The sequence below is a fragment of the Puma concolor genome, chromosome C1 (assembly GCF_028749965.1).
Source record: "Puma concolor isolate L17-30 chromosome C1, mPumCon1.1.hap2, whole genome shotgun sequence".
In the NCBI taxonomy this organism is placed as follows: domain Eukaryota; kingdom Metazoa; phylum Chordata; class Mammalia; order Carnivora; family Felidae; genus Puma; species Puma concolor.
In genome coordinates, this window is record NC_141674.1 from 48,790,474 (window position 1) to 48,806,708 (window position 16,235).

Sequence of the window (16,235 nt, forward strand, 5' to 3'; positions counted from 1 at the left end):
TGAAACAGCTAGTGAACGTCAGAACCAAGAAGTCTGGCTCCCCAGCCTCCCCTGAGAGTTCAAGAAATGTTTGTTCGGAGAGCTTAAATGACTTGTCCAAGGTCTCCAGGTCAGGATGAGAAGCCGGGTTTCACACCAGTGACCCAGTAACAAGAGCACTATTTATCGCGACCCTTTTATGTTCGAAGAGCTGTGCTAGGGGCTCTTCCTGTGATCTTCCAGACACCTGTTACCTACACGGGCAGCAGAGGTTAAGCAACAGAGATCCAAAAAGGTGACAGAACTGAAGGGTACACTGTTAGAAACACAGACACAAAAGTCTGATTCCACCATCCGTACCGCATTTTGAGAAGCGTGGTTCACTGCACACTGGCCAAGCCTTTGGAACTGATGTCTGAAATATCGCTCCTAAGGAATTGAATCCACTTGTGAATGCTAAGTACGCTTTAGCTGAAGTTTTTTATCGAAGACAGTGCAACTGAATTCTCAAGGATTTCTGGATTTTCTGGTACTCTCTCCAAAACATTTGCGTGGGGTTTCTTTCTTTCTTTCTTTCTTTCTTTCTTTCTTTCTTTCTTTCTTTCTTTCTTTTTTGTTGAAATCTCAATTATTATTTTAATGCATCTGTTTATGGAGGTGTTCTCACAACTAGATGCCATTCTTGGGACAAACGGTAGCGAAAGCAAAGCAGTAGAGATGCTCCCTGAGGCCCTGCGTTGGTTTACATCGTATTAGAAACTGAACGTGTCCCCTCCTGTGTTATATGTTGAGGCCCCAACTCCCCCATATGTTGGTATTTGGAAATTGGGCCTTTGGGGAGGTAGTTGGGATTAGATGAAACCATGAGGGTGGGATCCCCATGATGGGATTAGTGCCCTTATAAGGAGAGACACCAGAGAGCTTGTGTTTTCTCTCTCTGCCCTGGGAGGACACAACAGAAAGGTGGCTGTCTGCAAATCAGGAAGAAGGCCCTCAGCAGAATCTGACCAGGTTAGCACCTTAATCTTAGACTTCCAGCTTCCTGAACTGTTAGAAAATAAATGTCTCTTGTCTGAATACCCAATCTATGGTATTTTGTATGGCAGGAGGAGCGGACAAAAAAACGTCCTTTAATTTTGACAGTGTCCCTGTTTCCATCCTTGTGTTGTTTATGAGGAAGCCAAAGCCTAGAGAGGTTTCCATTTGCTCAAGGCCACAGTTAATAAAGGGCAGAAGAGGAATTGAAACTAAGGCACTCTGGATCTCTGTCCCATCCTGATTATCATTCTTTTTCTACTTCTTTCGACTTTTTTTTTTCTTTTTTGTGTTCAGAATAGTTTGTGGCTTCATGAGTGTTTAGTAGTGTATCTTCTGAAAAGAAATGCCCCGTTGGTCGCAACTCAGGAGATAGTCTACAGCTCAAACGAAGAGTAGTGTGGGATAGATAGGCCTGCTTCATCAGATACTCCATACCGTGACTTCGGGTGCCTCAGTAATATCTTGGTCAAACCTGGAGTTTCTAGCTCCAAGACGATTCCACTCACATCTTTCCCTAAGTGGAAAGTCTTAACCTTCATGCCACACTGACACATCATCACTGCATGAGACTTTCCGTTCATCTTCTGGAACAGAATCTCAGGTAGAGTGCATCGAGTATTGGAATTGGTGATTCGAGTGTAGCTGCAAGTCTCACAGCATTTTAAAGACAAGCTCATCTCTTCTATTAAGCCCGAGGAAATATGTGCCCCTCCTGACAGTAATTTCTAGAAGACGCTGAGAGCCCCCAGTTGAGGGAGCCCTGGAAGCTCACCTGTCATTCCGTTGCCCAAGAGAATCCTGTGGTCTTGACCTCTGTGCTTGCTTGTTGTATATCTTCAGTCAGTGGCACCTGGCCTCTCCAGGTACTTGCTGTATTTGTGTATTTCCTTTTTACAAAATATTTAGAGAATTGCCACTCATGTGGGGCTGTTGAGATAAAGAGCCTTTGGAACCTCTAAGGACCTGCATGAGCCCCAAGTGTAATTATCAACGTTGCTATAATGATGATCAAACTGCTTTGGAAATGTAAACACATGTGGATGTGGCCTCATTCACCCCTCTCCAAAGAAGAGACAGCCACTTCTGTGCCCCAGGCCTGGGGATGAGCTCAGGATTCTGGCAAGTTGATGTGAAACAGAATTGCTTTCTCCCTCTGATTCGTATTATTCAACCTGCACTTCAATATACTTTTTTCTTTGAACTTCAGAGATCCTACTTGGTCTTCAAGGTGCCTGCTACTCCTTCCTTTAAGAAAGCTGAGCGATTCCCGACAGCAGCTTTCTCTTTCCATAGACCACACATTCGGTGGTCGGAGGAAGGATTTCACTTGACTCTACCACGGGATGCAGACTTTGGTAGACTCAGCCAGAGTCCTCTCTTCCAGACGAATGAAAGACTAGGAAGAGTCCAGAGGACCTGGACTACACCTAGGAAAGAGGCCTACATGCCTGAAGAGATGGGGTTTCCTGATTTCCTGGGCCCGTGAGTGGGTGTCTTCAGCCAGGGGTAGAGCCCTGTGCTTCCCTGTGGTGATCCGAACATGTTCGAAGGATTTAGAGTCGCAAGCTTTCCTTACAAACACTGCAAACCTCTCTCTATATTTCAGTTCTGGGGGAAGTTTTGTCAGATGGAGAGGGCTAGGGGATAGAACGGTCTGGTGGGATGTTAGGGGAGAAATTAGTCAAGTATGAGGTCCACTGCTATTTCAAATTTTGGACCCACCAACAATGCCTAGCCTCCACTTCTTGTTCTTTTATTGGTTTCTGTTACCATCAGAGTCTCTCTCTCTCTCTCCCTCTCTTCACTGCTTCTTGCCTGCCCTCCTCTCCCTTTGACATCGAAAGCTTCCTGCTGTTCCCCTTTCAAATGAGGATCTCACAGAGGGTACTGATCTAGCCATCCATCTGCATTAGAGAATAGAACAACTACTAATATCTTAAAGGGTTGCGTCTCTCCAGAAATGGTGTTCTCCATGTAAGTAGTGTTCCAGACTCTGTCTCCAATAGAAAGTATTGACAAGCGTCGTGGTACAGTCATCTTCGTATCTGCAGCTCAATCAGGAAGAGGGACTCAAGCCACAGAGATGCTGCGTTCATGGTAGAAGTTATACTGTTGGGTAAGTGGGAGGGATCGCAAGAGGAAGTCTTCCTTCCTCCTTTTATTCACTGCAGTATGGAATCCACACAGCCTTGACCTCTGTGACCTTCCCATCTGACCACTCCTGATCCCCCAAAAGTTACCTCACTCCCTTGGCTGTCCATGCACTCCAAAGAGATTTTCTAATTCTGAGTGTCCTAGAAAGCACATAATTATGATTAGAAAGTTGGGATCATCCCAGCACCCTTCTGTAGCCTCCCAGGCCCTGGAAAAATAACAAACTGGAAAAAATACGTTCCTGAACTAACAACGTACTTACATTATCCAAGCACAGATGGTAGAGAGGTTCTAAGACATGCAAAGGATACATAAAACAAGAAACCAGTTTCAAGATGCCTTGAAAGACAACTCAGGCAAAATGGCGAAGAGGCAGAGATACAAGATCCCTTTCCACTTTCCGCATCCTTTAGGCCCCTGCAGATGTCATTCGCTTTCTGTAATTTCTTATCTTAAAAGACAGGGTCTGTTTGTTTTTTGGTTCCCGGATCTCTTTCTGTGACACCAGCTTTAATTCCAGGAGTGACACCTTCCCCTCTGCCCCTCTGCCCCCCTGCCCCGAAGTAGAGGAAGCAAAAGGCAGCAGAAGGAGGCTGTGACAAGACATGAAAATGAATTCCCCAATCAATGTAAGGCACGTACCGGTATAAAGAAAATAAGCCCCTGGAATCCACCAATTAATCAAAACCTTTCTTCCTCCCACCGTGCGAGGGCTGCCGCCTCTGTAAACCATGGACTCCGTGTGTTCCCACCATTAGCTTTCCTTGTCACGTTCCAGACAGACTCCCGTGTCTTGCAGACCACTACGTGTAAGTGGCCTGTTGAGACGCGTGACTACTCACCCTTTCTGTAATGTGTGCCCACAAGAGAAGCTATCCACACTGACCGCAGTGGCACGCCCTCGAGGTCAGTCCTTGCAAACAGGCTCACCACCTAGCTGAAGCTTCTCCTTCTATTCTTTTCCACAAAGTACACTTCATTTAGAGCCGATTATATTCATCACCTATTAGGTGCCTCACAGCCTGTGACTTCATACACGGTACAATGCACCTCCATTCTGTTTTATGTTGTGGGAGTCAACTTTCTGTGATTTTTAGGGCTATTACATTTTACAAAGTAAAGCTGATTATGGTGATGTTAGTTTCTGGATGTTTGGAAAGACTGCTATATCGTGGATGTTCAGAAATAGGAAACCATCCCATTTCTTGGCACATTCAATCTTAATTTGCTTTTTTTTTCTTTTTCTTTTCCTGGACTACAACTAATTATTCATGTTCATGGAGGGGGAAAAAAATAAGAAAGTTCAGTTACGCTGAAAGAAAAGTACAAAAACACTGATCTTACTGCCCTAAAATAGCCAGTATTGAAGATTCTGGTTTCTATACTTTTAGTATTTTTTTACATACTTAAAATTTTTTTTTTAATTTTTATTTATTTTTGAGAGAGAGAGGGAGACACAAAATCCGAAGTAGGCTCCAGGCTCTGAGCTGTCAGCACAGAGCCTGACGTGGGGCTTAAACTCACGAGCTGTGAGATCATGACCTGAACCATGAGATCACGACCGGAGCTGAAGTCAGATGTTTAACTGACTGAGCCACTCAGACACCCCTTTTTGTACATACTTTTAAACCACTTTACATTTTTTTTTTAATTACAATAATGTGTTCATACAATGCATAGTGTTTTGTAGCTTTTTTTCCCCACCCCAAAATAGGTAGTAAACATTGTTATTTTTATGGGTTGCATAATTTTATACGCACAAGATAGACCATGGCTTACTTCACCAATCCCCTCGTTTTGAATATATGTGTTGTCTCCATTGTTTTAAAGAATGTTGCAGCTAACATCTCTGTAGCTAAATTTTTGCAGATACCCTAAATTATTTCCATAAAATAAATTAGGGAGATACATTTGTTTCATCAGAAAGTTTCCCAGCTTTTAGAATTCTGATACATAGTAACGCTTTGTACTCCCACCAGTGGTGGATGAAAATTCAGGGCTCCCATTTCTTGTGTGTAGGATGGGTCTTTTGCTGTGAATTTTAGTTCCATTTAGCTTTCATCCCCAGGCCTTTTATAATCCTATTCATTTCACATATGGTCCTGATATTATCAACTTTCTTTAGTAGCCTTTTGCCCTTTGCTGCTTAAGCATGTGTTTCTGGAGATATGAGATCCTGGTTTCTAATTAAATAGATTCAGATTTCTGATTGAATTTTCTGAGTGTCCTGTCCCATATGTCAGTGCCTCATAGAAAGTCAACAGAAAATCCTGGAATGAGAATTAGTAGTTTAAAGAAGGATTAAATTAAGAATGTGATGCTGGCCCTAACATTCATTATACTATTGCCACACCTGGTTAACAGTACATTCTTATCTTTTTGAGAATCATTCCCTCTCAGAAAAGCAACAAATTCAGGTTCTGATTAATTGTGAATCTCCTCTTCCAATCTACTTTGCAGAATGGAATCATGGATATAAAAGTCAAAACATTTGAATTCTGCAGGCCCCGCTGTGCAGACAAAGACTCTGAAACCTGGAGGCATAGTCAAACCTTACTTGATACAAAGCGAATATTCGTTTTATTCCATCAAACAGTATCCCAGTAAATACATATACCTTGCCCAGGAAAGGTCTAGATTCCAACACGGCAGTGCCGCTGGCTTCACAGGGTAGCCTGCTTTATAGAAATTATCAGCAGCCCACATTTGCCATCACTGCTTAGTTGAGTATCAAATATAGAAATAAAATTAAGAAGTGTACCCTGTTTGGCTCGGAAATTTTCTAATCCCTTTGCCTGGAAAAGACGGCATGCCATGCCCAAGAGTTTTATTTTGTTTTGTTTTGTTTTATTTTATTTTATTTTATTTTATTTTATTTTATTTTATTTTATTTTATTTTATTTTTATTTTATCTTATTTTATCATATGTCATCTCATCTTAATCATAATACACCCACTCCCTTTTTACAGAGGTAGATACAGAAAAGCCCTTTAATTAAGAGACACTTTTTGTACTATTGTTATTAACACAAAGATTTAAACTCATCAACTTGTTTCCCAAATATCTCCCACCCCTTTTTTATTTAGGAACTTAAGAACTGGGCTTTTTATAAAAAGCAAACAATGGCCAAACCTCTGCTGAGCCCTTTATAAACTTAGAGGGGTTACAGAACTATATTTCTAAAATAAAGTTCACCAAACTCTTTAACTTCATTTTGTGCCAGACATTTCATACTGGTACAAATCTGCAAAGATATGTTAAGATCTTTCTGTGAAAACAAATGCTTACAAGTAATTAACTTCTCATTGCAATGATCATTTATGCCTTTACTTTTCATAATAAACTTTTTTTTTGGCATAAACTGGAAATTAATGGGTTGGATATATATTTTTTTTTTCCTTCACACTGATAACTCATGAAGAACAGATCTATGCTCCTATAAGCTTAATGTTCAGAATAATAAGTTAGGCCATGGACTGAAATGAAAGACCAGGAAAGATAAGACCTTTATTTAAGTCAGGAATTTTCTTTAATTGGGAAAAAGACCCTAAAAATGACTACACACACACACACACACACACACACACACACACACACACATACACGCATGTGCGCACACGCATACCACATACTACTGGACAGAGTTCAGGGTCATGAGATGTACGGAGGTCTTAACCGAAGTCAGCGAATGAATTTTGGTTGCATCATTGAGGCAAGTGATCAAGAAGTATTCAAAAGAGAAAAAAAAAATTGCAGTTGTTTATTGGAGATGTCTGGTACTCTGCAGTGAACTTTAAGAAAGTACCATGTATTCAGAAGTTGAGTGGCTGATCTTTAATAATTGCATATCACAGAAATTCAAACGTTTAAAATATAGATACCATGTCAAAAGTTGTTTATAAGGACACTTCCTATGCTGTTGTCGTAGTATTTCCTATACTGTTGTAATAATTTTACAAATGAGGCAGCAGGTTAATGACTTATCAAAGTCAATACCTAGAAAGGGGTGGAGCCAGAATCCAAGGCTTAGTCTAGGATTTCAAAGCGAAGGGTTATTGGCCTTTGTCACAAAAGGAAATGGATTCTTCTGGGGCTGAATGTGATTGTTCTTGTTTAAAAAAAAAAAAAAACAAAACAACTAGTACCAGTATTAGACAACTGGAATTTGGATGTACCTTAAAATATCGCGGTGTTAGTCAAGGGGCACTCTCAAATTAGGATAATTTTAGAGATTTTACTGCAGGGACTGTTTACAAGACTGTAGATCAGGGCATTGAGGGTCACAAGGGAGGATGTAGTACCCTGGGGTTTGTACCAGTTGAACCTTAAGAGGTGAAGGGAGGGGCGCCTGGGTGGCGCAGTCGGTTAAGCGTCCGACTTCAGCCAGGTCACGATCTCGCGGTCCGTGAGTTCGAGCCCCGCATCGGGCTCTGGGCTGATGGCTCAGAGCCTGGAGCCTGTTTCTGATTCTGTGTCTCCCTCTCTCTCTGCTCCTCCCCCGTTCATGCTCTGTCTCTCTCTGTCCCAAAAATAAATAAACGTTGAAAAAAAAAATTAAAAAAAAAAAAATTTAAAAAAAAAAAAAAAAAGAGGTGAAGGGAGAGCCCAGTTGCTGGAGCCCCAGAACCCCAGAACAGAGGCCCGTGTGGAGACTACTGAGCCAGCTTGCCTGCCAGAGACCCGGGAAAGAAAGAGCTGAGTTATTGACCCCATTTTCCTCCCTCTCTCTGTTTTACTGCCGGGCTCCCCATTGGCTGGACTCAAAAGTCAGAGGGCAAGGGAACTTGTTGATGCAGTTGGTACAGGTAAGGCTGGCAAGGCCCAGAGAAGGGTGGGGAGGGGTTTTCAGAAGCAAACAGTCATCCAGGCTGGGCTGTTAGGTCCGTCTGAAGGCCAGAGGGCAATCTGTGAATGGTCTGTTGCAGATTTGTGATAAGATAAGGGACTTGCATCAGAATGTAAATCAGTGATGACATCTTATTCATGCTAAGATGTTCTCCATGAAAGAGTCCGTGTGTTTCTTCACATTCTGGGGCAAGCTCTGTTATGACCGGGCTGGTTGAGTAGCACTGATGGAGACTTCACAGCTCTGCAGACAAGGACAGACATGCCGAGGTCCTCAAAAGGTGCTCCTTTATTCCTGCTTTCATTTGCCTACTTTCCCTCTGCCTGAAATGACTAATCTTGTCCTGCACCTCCTCTGAGCTGGGCACTCTGCTAAGGTACCTTAGATAATGTTTAATTCTCGCAAGTTAGGTTATTCACCTCACCTCTACAGATAGAAAACCGAGTGTGAGGAAGTTTAAGTGCCATGCCCGTGGTCTAACAGCTACGAGTGGCAGAGCCACCAATCACATCCAGATCTGACGCCAGTCTCTTTGCTCTTCTTATGTCTGGACTGACCCAAGGCTCTTCTTAAAATTACCTGACATTGGGGCCCCAGGGTGGCTCAGGCGGTTGAGCGTCCAACTTTGGTTCAGGTCACGATCTCATGGCTGGTGAGTTCGAGCCCCACGTGGGGCTCTGTGCTGACAGCTCAGAGTCTGGAGCCTGCTTCGGATTCTGTGTCTCCCTCTCTCTCTGCCCCTCCCCTGCTCATGCTCTGTTTCTGACTCTCTCTCTCTCTCTCTCTCTCTCTCTGAAAAATAAACATTAAAAAAATTTTTTTTTTTAATTACCCGACCCTCGCACCCAGGAAATAATGCAGGATTGTAGGAGGATTGCCCTGGTTGGACACCCATGGCTGTGTTTTCTGTTGTCAGTAACAACCAACGTAGGGTTTCTGGGAACAGATGTACCCAGTTCCCAAAATATGGTAGCACCCTTTATAGGTCCCATGTTTCTGCACTTCACAAGGCCTTGCCCGGCCCAGCCAGTCAGATCAGAAGGTGAAGTCAGTTTGTTTCTAAGTGGCTGTCATCTGTTCCCACCTCTTTTTAAACCTGGGAGGTGGAGAAGAGGATGGGGAGAAGGAATTCGTGAGAGGGATGCATTTCCTTAGAAATGTCATTAATTGGTTGGGCAAAACAAAAGAAGGAAATAAAATAGCTACTCCTTACTAAGCAAAGGCATCTGCTTCCCTTATCTCATTAAAAATTAAAAGCACTCTTGGTTTAAGTAGGGCAAATTAGTAATTAAGTGCTATATAATCAACTTGTGTAAACATAATATTGAAGGGGAGGCCAAATTAATCACTCCACTGGCTTGTTTTTGCCCCCATTAATGTACCTTTTACTCCGGTCCTTCCTGTGATGTCAGGATGCATTTTCTGCTCTCCTCCACCACTGGACTTTGGGTGGGCCCCGCTAGCTCATCTGACAGATGCCAGTGGACTAGATCTGGAAAAGGCATGCACGTGGGCCTTGATTCAAGTGGGTGATGGGGCTCCCTGTTCAATTCTTTAAGCCAGGGTTTGGCAACAAGAGCCTGCCATGTGACGAGGATGGCCGTGGGACAAAGAAGAATTAAACATATCTCAGTGCCCACATAGTTCCAATCTAATGGGGAAGAGACGGATACCATTATGAAAAAGTCTATACTAAGTAAGTGGCAAAGACCTTGGGGCCTCGCCTGAGCTCAGATCATGGCTCTGCCACTTACCTTGGGTGAATTACTTAATTTATCTGTGCCTCAGAGCCTTCATCTGTAAAAGATAACAGTAATACCTGCATTATATAGATATTATCTCACAATTCGTGTTATAAGGAATAAGCACGTTAGAACATGTAAGGTGAAATAGTGTTTATTTAATGTTGGCTATTATTTTTTTAAACTGCAGTTGCTATGCAATGGGATAATGGAGCACCAAAGAAGGAGTACCTTCCACTGTCTTGACTTTCCACTGGGAAAGTCCTTTGAAGGCAACATTTGAGCTGGGCCACCGAGGATTAGCGAGTGATAGAGTGGAACTCAGGGGAGAGGCCCCGTGTCCCCAGGTCTGCTTGCAGTGGGGGGCCTTCTAGAAAGCAGAGAAAGGAACATGTGCCTCAGTCCTCACAAATCTCTCTCCGTTTCAGCTCAGCCCAGTAAATATTAGTAATTGCTGGAGCCTCAGTTCTGTGGTGGTATGTTAGCTGCCTGCCTGGAAGCAGGGCGGGGATGGGGGGCTCGGTGTGGAAGAGGGTAAGTGAGCTGAATCCATTGTGGGCAAGATGGAAGGAAATCAGATGGGGCAAGAGAGAAAAAGTAGCGCTCTCAGTCACTTTGCTGCACTCCAGGCTATGGCTTCTTGGCTCGCTAGCTACGTGAACGAACCTGTCTGGACAAGGTACTTAATTTCTCTGAGATTCAGTTTCATATTAACTGACCCACTGAGTTGCTGCAAAAATTTTATGAATGAAAGTACATTTAGCACAGTGCCTGGCACACGAAAAAGCACTAATGTTATTTCCTGTGTTCATTTCATCCGCATGACAAACCTGTGAAGTAGGTAGTAAGTATCGCCCTACGTTATAAAGCAGGAAATTGAGGCAACAAGACCGCAATAAGCTGGCCTTAGGTCACATCGACGGCTAGTGACGGCATGAGGGTTTCAACTCAGGTGGTCTTGCTGCAGAACAACCCTGCAAACCCCCCGCAGCCCCGAGCTCCGGAGGGCATCTAAAGCTAGATTTACATATCACGCGCTACAGAGAACAGGGGCCACGTGATTATGTCCAGGCCCCAGTTTCTTTTCTTTCTTGTGCCTGAGGGAATGGCAGGCCTGAACCCACTGCCAGGGTAACCCTTTAGCAGGTGGGGCAGGCCAGAGGAACGGTCAGCCCTTGGATCAGCAGGAATACAGCTGCTTGATCTTGGCAATTTTGCTTAGGGAAGAAAACAGTTTGTTTACCTATCTTTTATGCTTCGCTTCCGTAAAGGATTCGTGGAGGCTTATAATATATGAGTAAGCAGAATAAAACTAAGCAAAATAAAAACTCACAAATCAGAAGCCATGTAGCAGGAAGAGAATATAACAACCACTTAGACTAGGGGATCCTCAAATTCATACGCCTTCAGGTGCCAGATAGTCCGTATGAACATGGGGAGATACCAGCAAAGGACAGCATGATTTGGTTGTATACCAAGTCGTAGAATGTATACTCTGCTGAAGGGCACTGAAATTCAAATTAATATAAATCCTGGATTGGTGAGTGCCAAACCAAACAGCTTTATGGGACAGATTGGCCTATAGGTCTCTGACCCATAAATTAGAGAATTTCTCTGAGCTTCCAGGCAGCCAGGACAAAACTGGGAAATGTGTCAAGTCATATGGTGTCCGCAGACCCAAGGAAGTATACCAGTTCACCAAAAGAGACTACATTTTTCCTGGTACCAAATCCTAAAAATTCTGTTTCTTTGAAAACCAACCGAGAGGGGCGCCAGGGCGGCTCAGTCGGTCAAGCCTCCAACTCTTGACCTCAGCTCAGGTCATGATCCCACGGCTCGGCTCGTGGGTTAGGGTTTGAGCCCCACATGGGGCTCAGTACTGCTAGCACTTGGGATTCTGTCTCTGCCCCTCCCTTGCTTGTGTGCTCGCGTGCACTCTCTCTCTCTCTCAAAATAAACTTAAAAAAAAAAAAAAATAAAAGAACAGTCTAGAAATCCTTCCATGGAACTTTCACAGAAGCAGCAGCAGAATTCATCATATACTACTTTGTTAAGAGCCTGGAGCATGATATTGAAACCTGACTTCGAGTAAAGGATCGCTGGGGTTTATAACTTTCAGGAGATGTCGCTTGACCCAGGAGTAGAAACTGAGAGCAGCCAGCACGGCCGATGGATGAGATGGCTCTTCACTTCTCCTCCCTGAATATCCCTTCCTTCGGCCAGCTTTACAAGCAAAGCTGCATGAGTGACCTAGGAGTGTGTTAGAGGACCTCAGTACCAAAGCTTTCCCCCAGCTTGGCATCAGGGAAGTGCTAAAATGAAGCACCCATCAATCGAGAAGGGCAACAGATGTTGTAGCATATCAAGTATCAGTAAACAGCAAGCCTGCAGAGGCCACTGAACTTGGGATCCTCTTAGCAAAAATACCCTGTTGCCTTCAAGAGGGAACACCATGGACTTTTATAAACTGAATTAAGTGATGCATTTGTTTTTTTTCATCTCTCCTTTTTTTTTTTTTTATTTTTTTTTTCAACGTTTATTTATTTTTGGGACAGAGAGAGACAGAGCATGAACGGGGGAGGGGCAGAGAGAGAGGGAGACACAGAATCGGAAACAGGCTCCAGGCTCCGAGCCATCAGCCCAGAGCCCGACGCGGGGCTCGAACTCCCGGACCGCGAGATCGTGACCTGGCTGAAGTCGGACGCTAACCGACTGCGCCACCCAGGCGCCCCTCATCTCTCCTTTTTTTTAAGGGCAGAATCAATGCTCACCGTGTTCTAGGCTTCCAGCCTTGGAAATGTAGGTCTTCAAAATATCCTTCCAGTGCTTGTGAGAAGTTTCAGCTTATCCAGTACCCTCCTTTTTACTGTTAGAAGTATGATTCATATTAGAAGTAATGGCTGGAACCATAGTTAAGAGCACACACTTTGCTATCACCTTAATCTGTGTTCCAGTCCTGTGTTCACATGCTGTAGCTTTGCCTTAGATCAGTCCCTTCTCCAGCTGGTTTCCTCATTTGTGAAAATAAGGCTATTAAGAGTGTATACTTCATAACATTGTTGTAAAGATTAAGTGAGATAATATGTATTAAGTATTTAGCACAGCTACTGGTGTGAAAAAACTTTGAGCATTATACAAAATTGTAGTGGTATTCATGTCAATGCTTATTAGCTGACTATGAATTATAAACTGTGCCATTGCTTTGGATATGTTACTGAGAGATGGTGGGGCTGGTCATTTGCCTGTTTGTTCTCAGGAAGCTTTATTCTCCCCTCCCGATCCCCGGGCCCCACTCTGCTGTGGACTACATTTCCCAGGCTCCTTTGTGGCCAGCCTCTGGGTAGGTTTGGCCAATGGGGGATACTGGTGGAAGACTGACTGGCAGGAAGAGGGGAGTTGTTAGGTCATCTCTCCCTGTGTGATTCCAGCTCTCAGCCTTCCCCCTTCATCCTCCACTTCGGGCCACTCAGCCCTTCTTTGGTTTCAGCTCCAGCCTGACATCTCCAGCTCCTGGCTCTGGTCACACCACAGCCTCCCGTCATCCCTTGATCCCCAAAAGGGGTCGCAGCTTTCTGCCATTGCTGATCTCTTGAGTTACTGCAGGATCATCTGTTTGACTTTTTGGTTTCTTAGGTGACCTATGAAACCAATTTCTTGTATTAGATTCTGTTGAAAAACCTAGAGTAGTTTTGGTTCTCCTGACTGGATCCTGATATGGTTGCTTTTTAATTATTAAAAGAGAAGTCAGCCCTTACAAGCCCTTACAGCCCTTACAGCCCTCCCCTCCCCTTCTCTCTCCCTGTTGGAATGAGTTGGTCCAACTGGAGAAGGAGGGGCTGGTTATCCTGGAGAGCCATTCACTCTCAGTGAATGTGGTGCCCAAAAGATGAGGACTTGACCTAAGAAGTATCTTTAGTGAATACCCAACTCTGTATAAGCCAACTCTAAGTTAGGCATTGAGGCCAACAGCCCCATGTAGCTTACTACCTCTCTGAGGAGACCAGACTTGTTACAAGTCAGAGCCAGGCACAGTCTAAGGTAGTGTTTAGTCAAAAGGAATAGAAATCCTCTTGCTTGAGCCAGATCTCGGGACCTTTCATTATTCTAAGTGAGTCACTGTATTAGGTATGTAATTATTCACAACCCTCCCCCAGCCCCGGCTAAGGAAATGGAAGCTCAGAGAAGGCAAGTGATTTGCCCAAAGTCACACAGATATTAAGCATTAGCGTTAGGATTTGAACTTAAGTTTATATGTGTCAGAGTCTGTGTTTATTAGAGAATTATATCTGTTCCTCAGAGTTTTCAAAGTTTTCTTCCTGCTTCAAAGCAGATGGTAAGAAAGCTACATACATAACCCAAATTCTATGGTCTTCTTGTACAAATCTCCTTACAGAAACCAACCTTTTTTACCTAATTCTCACAATAGATTTATTTGGAAAGTATATTTTTATCATTTTTACAAATGACTAAACAGACTCCGAAAACTGAAAGAACTTCTCCAAGGCCATACTGGGTGTTAATAGTCAAGCTGGATATTGAATACAGATTTTTCTGTCCCCAAGCACACACTCTCTGCAGGTGACATCACAGTGCTGGATTATGTGGTATAAGGCCAAGCATGTTTTACAAATAAAAAAACAGATAAGAAGTTTTAAAAAGAGGAGAAACCACCTTCAGGTTGGCTCTCCGAGGGAAAGATCTTCAAGTGGCTGATAGACTGGATAAATAAAAACAAGGCAACCTAAAAACAGAGCGTGTCATTACATAACCTGCTTTCTGCAGGAAAGACAACTTTCCTCTGGGATAAGAAGTGGGGCTTCAAATGGAAATGTTAATCTAGGATGAGCAGAGAAGCAGGAGGAAGAGGGCTTTTCAGGAGGTGCTGTGAAAACAAAAGAATAAACACAGACAGAAGGAAGATCAACTCAACCCCTGGGAAGGGTCCCAGGTCAAAAGGAGCAAAAGAGAAAGCTGGATATGTAATGACCACAGTTGATTGGAGGTGCTGGTTTTTAACTATAAACAGATCATTTAGGAATTTGATCAGGAATCTTGTGAGCATCCTTTGGCCAATATCCCTTGACTCTGTTCTTTAAAAAAAATTTAAAAAGTTATAGGCTAATAGTGTCATTTTTAGAAAATCAACATTAAGTGCTTCACAGGTGAGAACAGTGCTTCCTGCTTAGGAAAAATAGCCTGTAAATTGATTCGGCCTGGGAGTAATTACAAAGGTTTATTACTTACCTCCAGTTTTGAAGAGTCCCTGAAATAGAAGGGGGGCACTCTTTAAATGCCTCCTGGAAACTGTCCCGTTTCACTAGAGCACACCTGTCTGTGTGTAGGGCGTTGTAACAGACCGCGTTTCAGGATTTCAGGATGGAGTAGGCACCTGATGAGACAAGGCCACGGGCTGTGGGAAGCAAGCAACCCCCCTCACACCAGTTCTGAATGTGCCCCTTCTCCCCTCCCGGCCCCCCTCCCTGTCAACTGACACCTCTGCCCGGAGGAGACTGTTGAATGGAGTCTGTCAGAGTGAAATTCCTACCAAGCTGGCTGTGTCAGTTTCACCTGTCAGCATCTCTGATGAGGAGGGATCCTGGCAGATCAGACTGGTTTGGATAGTTGGATTACAGTGGTTGTCTTCATCTCCGTAAGCTGACTAACCAACCGCTGCAGACGCCAGAGGAGAAATTCATAGACAATCCTGAAGTGGAGGTTCGAGCAAGTGCTTCGACTACTAGGAAACAGCAGACAGTAGTGGGTCTGAGGTACTGCAGGGCGGTGGGGAGCCGGGACCCTTGTCTTCAGAGGACTCCTACAGATGGTTCGTGTACTATGCACCAGCCCCCTCTCTACACTTTTTGTGTTTGAACTCACTTAATCCTCACTAGCGTCCCATGAGGTCCTGATGTCAGTTGCGCTTTGCCTTCTAGAAGCTGGATTATGAAGAGGTTAAGTAGTTTCCCAAGGTCACATGGGTAGCGAGCTATGAAGCCAGGTACTCTGACCCTACAGTCTGCTCACTGGGATAATACGGAAACCCATCTCTATAAAGTTGCTTTGGAAAACTCCTCTTGGCAAGACTCACCTCTGCCCTTCCCCACACCCCCCCCCCACCCCATGCTTACCCCTGGGGCTGCCCTTGGACGTTTCAGTATCTGCTTATCCCATGTGAGTGGGAGCTTCCAAGTAATGGACCAAGTCTTCCCCATCAGTAGGGGCTGGATAAATGTATGTTGTCCTGAGCTGCAGGTGAAATTTTATAGATACTTACTTGGCTGGTTACACAGAAAGCCAGCCGCCTAAAGCAGTGGTGCCTCTGTGGATAGACTTGGATTTAGAGTCTTTAACAGATGAACTCTGATCCAAGACCACCTAGATTATAGCTGAAACAGCTTTCCCTGTTTGCACCGGCACTCGCTCCGAGCTGCTCCTTACGATTCTCAGTTACCCCCATTTTTCAAAAACAAGCTCC

General features: G+C 44.0%; 1 protein-coding gene across 12 annotated transcripts in view; it reads left to right on the forward strand.

The window, feature by feature from the left end:
* The window catches only part of FGGY (FGGY carbohydrate kinase domain containing), a 420,763-nt gene that overhangs the window by 342,318 nt on the left and 62,210 nt on the right, over positions 1–16,235 (forward strand). The gene's annotated exons all lie outside the window — the stretch shown is intronic.